Source organism: Papaver somniferum, chromosome 5 (assembly GCF_003573695.1).
Source record: "Papaver somniferum cultivar HN1 chromosome 5, ASM357369v1, whole genome shotgun sequence".
Taxonomy (NCBI): Eukaryota; Viridiplantae; Streptophyta; class Magnoliopsida; order Ranunculales; family Papaveraceae; genus Papaver; species Papaver somniferum.
This window is the reverse complement of record NC_039362.1, coordinates 193,586,575-193,592,354: the sequence shown is the minus strand read 5'-3', so window position 1 is coordinate 193,592,354 and position 5,780 is coordinate 193,586,575. Positions and strand designations below refer to the sequence as shown.

The 5,780-nt window shown below is 34.6% G+C and overlaps 1 long non-coding RNA gene across 1 annotated transcript; it reads left to right on the top strand.

The window, feature by feature from the left end:
- The first annotated feature begins 2,114 nt into the window (after positions 1-2,114).
- LOC113278403 lies at positions 2,115-5,406 on the top strand. Its single transcript, XR_003325491.1, has 4 exons — positions 2,115-2,422; positions 4,343-4,484; positions 4,851-4,981; positions 5,135-5,406. It is a non-coding gene; the product is annotated as an uncharacterized LOC113278403 (long non-coding RNA).
- The last annotated feature ends 374 nt before the right edge of the window (positions 5,407-5,780 follow it).

Here is a 5,780-nt window from a genome sequence, read left to right as displayed (position 1 = left end):
CTACTGAAAATAACATTCATCTAGGTTGATCAATCAATAAAACAACAGTAAAAATAAAATAAAAATGAATTACAAATGTTACTCCACTTTTCCCTCCCTGTATCCTTACCGATATACACAACATATTCAAGACAACATACCTTAGATCTGGTTATATATCTTTCAAGAGGCAGCTAGTAACTTATAACAACTCTCCCCAACACGAAGAAGAAGAAGACACTTCTTATAAGTTACTAATATCCGCCCAAATCGGATGGCATTGCGTACTTCATATTATATTCTTCCTCTATTCATTCTCCCTCAACCACCTGGTTCATTCATAAAATTCATCTTTTTTTACAGAAACAAATTGCCTTCTCGAACACAGGATCCATAGGAACCAAGCACAGAAATCTCAACTTCAGCTACAACCCATGCTAAATAGCATTGACTTAATTCAATCAAAAAGCTAAGTTCCAATTTCAATGGGTAACAACTATACCTTTCTTCCAGACAATTTCAGCAAATATAATACTTCTCATAGTTTTTATTTGGATTCAGTAAATGGGTAATACAACACCCTCAAAAACACGAAGATAAAGTAAACAAACATGTTCAGGATACAATTCAAATTTAATGGGTGTAATCATTGTAAAATCACCCGATGCAAAAAGGATATACCTCACGTTTTCAGCATATAGGAAGCAAGCTTTTGAAGTTACTACGGTGAAAGTGCGCAATCAAAAAGTACATTGATGTCCATTTGAATCGGCAAATAAGAATGTACCGCCCAGTTTGTACAGACAGGTAGAAAGAGCTTCAAGCTACTAAAATGAGTTGCATACACAGCTTTCTCATAAATCCAAACAATCTATTAGAAAAGCTTGATTTCCGTCCTTCTCTTTCCTTTAGAGTTTCCAGTTCAGGTATAGTTGGAAACTTACAAACAACAGACCATGCATTGGTTAAATAAGCAAACCAATCAATGAAAATTGAATTTAAAACTGCGGAAACCAAAGTAAACATCGGATAATCTGTGATCCTAGCTAACTTGTAAACAACTGCGAATTTGGAAAATAGTTTTGATTTTCCCGATTGTAGAATTTGGGTTTACCTAATCAAAGAAAATTCACCTCAAATCATATTATTAATATTTTTTTTTTATTTTTTTTTTACTTTTTTTTTAATAAAGCGAATTCAATAAAAGAATTTACATGGGGTTGGTTGGGAGCCTAACAACAAGTTGCGCCCCAACTCCTTTTTGAATAGCTAAACCTATCCTACGAAAAAGAAAACTGTCTATCTTAGAATTAGCATCATAATTGGTTAAGCAATTTCTCAACCGGTTCAAAAAAACAATAAAATCATCTCATAATTCACCTAAAGTAGAAAAGACTAAAACCCAAAACTGTAGCCATGAGATGTGCAAGTGTCCAAGTATTTGGCACACTTGCGATGGATAGCCGTAGAAATAGCATGTCCCGGAACAAAGCTACGAAGCCCACCACCTGTGAAGGGCGAAATCCCTGTAATGTCAAGGCAAGTGTCTTGACCGTTCTCCCGGTCATTATTATTATTTTTATTATTATATAATTGCGTAAAAAAGTTAGACAGTCAACTTTAATCCACGGCCCTTAAACACCCGTTTACGAAATAGCTCTACTTTAAGCTAGAAGACCCTAAAAATCGGCATTGACTTGGATGTGCGCACTCTTGTGTTCTTGATTCTTAATTACACCATTCTTGATGATCCCTCAGTATTGGTAAATCAGATTCTTCGTTTATAGAATTAGAGGAGATGTATCATCGTGTACGATCGGTAACCCTAACTATGAACTCGGATAATAATCATGGTCATGTTTTTCTTTGAAGCTTCCATTCGCCTCCACCGTGCAACGGTCTAATCGATCAATCAGTTGCGCTCATGTGCACAATTTTGGCTTTAAAATCTTAGTTGGCTAAGGATGGGTATTCGTTGATGGACTGCAGCAACGGCGCACTGAATATGGAATCACGCCAAAGAAAATATGTGATGAATAAGGTAGTTGGGGATTTGATGCGAAATGTAACATATTGGAGTGCAAATGTATTCTAATTCGAAACAGCAAACAAATTTATTAGACTGAAGACCCGGATAAAGTACAACCACATATATATGTGTTGGATTTGTATTCCATCATAATGCAGAAACATCAAAACAAAAAGGAAATGAAATTCCATCAAAGTCTCCTCATCATTCTCCTCGATTAACTATAAAATTAAGGGTAAAAAATTTATGAAAACGTCTGTGTTCTTCGTTCTTCTCGATTAACTTAACATATCACCGAAACAAAAATACAGCAAAACGAAGATTTGGGTATTTTTTTCCCCTTGCCAATCATCCATGACAAAGGTGGTAGCAGATGAACAAGATAAACGACGAAACTTCGGAGAGAATTCCCAAGTAAGTGAACATGATCTACGACCAATTTTTGGCGGAATACTTTTTTTGATTGTTTAATTTCAAATTCTAGGGTTAGTTTAGGGCCAATTTGTTGCTGAAAATTTCTTTTGATTGTATAGTTTCAAATTCTAGAGTTACTTTACAGCCAATTTTTAGCTCAAGATTTCTTTTGATAGTATAATCTCAATTCATCCTTTTGTTTCTCCTGTTACTTTCCCAGCTTCATTTTGTAGTCTTGATGTTTGAACGGAACAAATGTTTGAATTTGGTTTCTGGATTACAGTATGAACAACAGTAGTAACATAGATCCAATTTTTGAATTGTTTGTTTGCATAAATGCCTAAAGCCGGCTAATCGAATTTAGGAAGATCGAAATGAAATTATTCTATAGTAATCAATGAAATGTTACTGAAAATAAGTTTTGGATTAGGGTGCTATGATCATCTCTTTGTGTTGTTTTGGAACAACTGAAATGGGAATGTGTTTTATTTTTTAAATTATTTCGGGTGTTCATGACCAACATCATGCTTTCTGCTCTTCTTGATTACATTGATGCTCGAGATTTTGTTAGGAATTATGGAAGATACGAATCATTCATGTAAGCTTCTTACAGTGGATTTGCTAAAATTGATCCAAGACAAATAAATAATCAAACTTCGATATGAATCAACAAATGAAGTTTAATTTAAATGTACAGAATGATGTGAAATCTTGCTAGGATAACCTTTTTGAAACTTGAAAAAACTATTTGGGCTAGCCAATGACCCATTAATGCTTATCTTTCTTTTACAGTTTTGAATTTGGTATTGTTTCCACTAGTCATTATTCATTCAACTAAAACTAATCTGATTAGTTCTACTTTATGGAGGCCGAACAACATTAATAACTAGCAGGACAATGAAAATGTTATGCTTTTCACCGTTTGTTGCTTTTCATGAGATCATGAACAACCATAATTTATGATTAGTAACTAGCAGATTAATAACTAGCAGATTTTTTTCATGAGACCATGAATATGAAAGTAATCTCCTGTGGCCATGATTTTTCTGTAACAGATTATTAACCTTTTATTTTATCCGTCGTCTCCGTAAATAACTAGATTGAAGTTGATTAGTTTTATTTGTAAAGAGAAGGGTTCGTTAATTTTTTTGCAGTTTATAATAAAGTGAACATATTTGAAGATGGGTTTTGATTTTTGTAGTGTGTGCAATTTTTTTGATTATAACTATGAAAGTAGAGAATGCAGTCCATAGGAACTACATCCAAAACTTTTAGCACACAGCCTTTTAGGCCTTCACTAATTGTGGTCGCAGGCACGCTCTTTGCAATCCAGTTCACCCCATCTGAGATTGAAACATGATAATATGGATAGGAAGCAACAAATATTTTAAACATATTCAAGAGGAAAACAATAATTGAATGTAATAATTGGAGAATGCAGTGCATAGGAACTATACAAAAATTACAAAAGGATGGAGGCGAGCGTTGAACCCAGGAAGTAGGTACAATGAGATAGTAAGCATACTAAAATAAGTTCCTGATACGAGGGCTTCAGTTTATAACAAATTACATTGTAAAGTTAGTTATAACTGACTGAAATGTGATTGCAATCCGAGATCGTGTTAGTTATTGCTTAATATAGTGATAAATTCGTAACTGTGTTGCGGTGCTGGTAGAGATTGGTGAATTTAGCTCTAAAATTGTATACATGAGCTAGGTTTGCAACAGGAAAATGGGGTACTTCCAAAATATCAATTGACAGCTGAAGGGATTCATCAAGCAGAATTGGCTGGTGAAGTAGTTACACATAGAGGACTTTCTTATTTTGGCACATGGTTGAACTTTGTTTCTTTATATTCACATTCATGTTCATCCTTATTCTCATAGTCATAATTTCCCTTTCCTGTTACATATATACAGGTGGTTGTAGCTGCAGAGATCTGGGAAAGCTTTAGGTTGTATGGTAAGGCAGCTTTTGAATGATCAGTTTGAAAGCTACAGAGCCACGATGGCTAAGAAGTTGATCGATAGACAATTGTCTATCATTAAGGTGGCTTGGAAGGTATAGTTTCAGTTACAATGCTTCTTTCCTTTTGAATTTACCAGAAGGGCCCTAACTTGGAGCTGCCTTTTGTGTTTTTCCTTAATGAGTAGCACAGGCCCTTCATATAAACTGATTCTACATATTTTGAGTTATCTGCAACACTACCTAATCGAAGGTATAGCCAGACAAATATGTAATTTATATGTTGTTTTCGGATGGATTTAATGGCTAATGTGATCCCGAAATTCTAATCGCCGGCCTTCTATTTGATTGGCGCTTAATAGACTGGCATAATTAACTTTTCCATACATTTTTTTCCGGTGTCAACCCGGATACATTCTGCCGTTGAGGTATTACTCATAACCAAAATATGTTCTAATGTAGGCACAAATGATAGAAGCAGATGGCTATGTATTGAAATCGGCTAGACAGGTGAAGATATCAGATTATTTAACGATAACGAAATTCAACCAGATGCGCATACTGGAAGCTTATATGTGGCTTTGCTGAACTTGGTAAGTCAGTCTTGCTCTAGACCGACTTATCTGTCATTTCACCACCTAATTTCATTATCCCTGACTACTTTCATTTTCATTGACTAATTTCATATAAACTAAGACTCTCTATTATGCAAAGTAGATTGTAATTTCTTTTTGTTTGCTGTGCAGGTTGGTTTTTTTGCTTTCCATACACTCTTTTTTACTAAGAAGAAGGGATGCGAATGGTGATACTTGCTTTGTATTTCCTTTTATTCATTTTCCTTTTGTACTTTTACGCAAGCCGGTTTTGGTTGTCCAGATAGTCATATATGGGATTGTTCGTTGGTTAATTTTCAATTATATCTACCATTATTAGTTTACCCGATTTTTCTTAATTAGTCTTCTTTGAAAAGCATAATCATGCTCAATGTCTAAATGTTTGTAACACTCTTTGTATTAAATGCCCCATGTCTGTAGTAATTGACATTAATACTGCTTACACTATTTTGCTTCTATTTTGAGTAATGTCAGACCTTTGGGTGTGTGACAGGAACATGGTGGAAAATGAACGATCTTTAGTTTATGTTCTTTTTCACTTGAACTACAAGGTTATTGAATGAAGTGTTTGATTTTCATTTGAACGAAATGGCAGGCGCATCGCGCATGCGTGCTATACTAGTAAACATAATTGAAACTCACAGTAAAAATCAAATAACAGTTTGGCGAATGAGGGGATGTCAGGTACATACGTTAAAAACGATGTAACGTTGAATGAATGCGGTTATCTAGGAACATGGTGTTTTTGAAGGGGACGGTAAAAAAAAAAGTCTTTGAG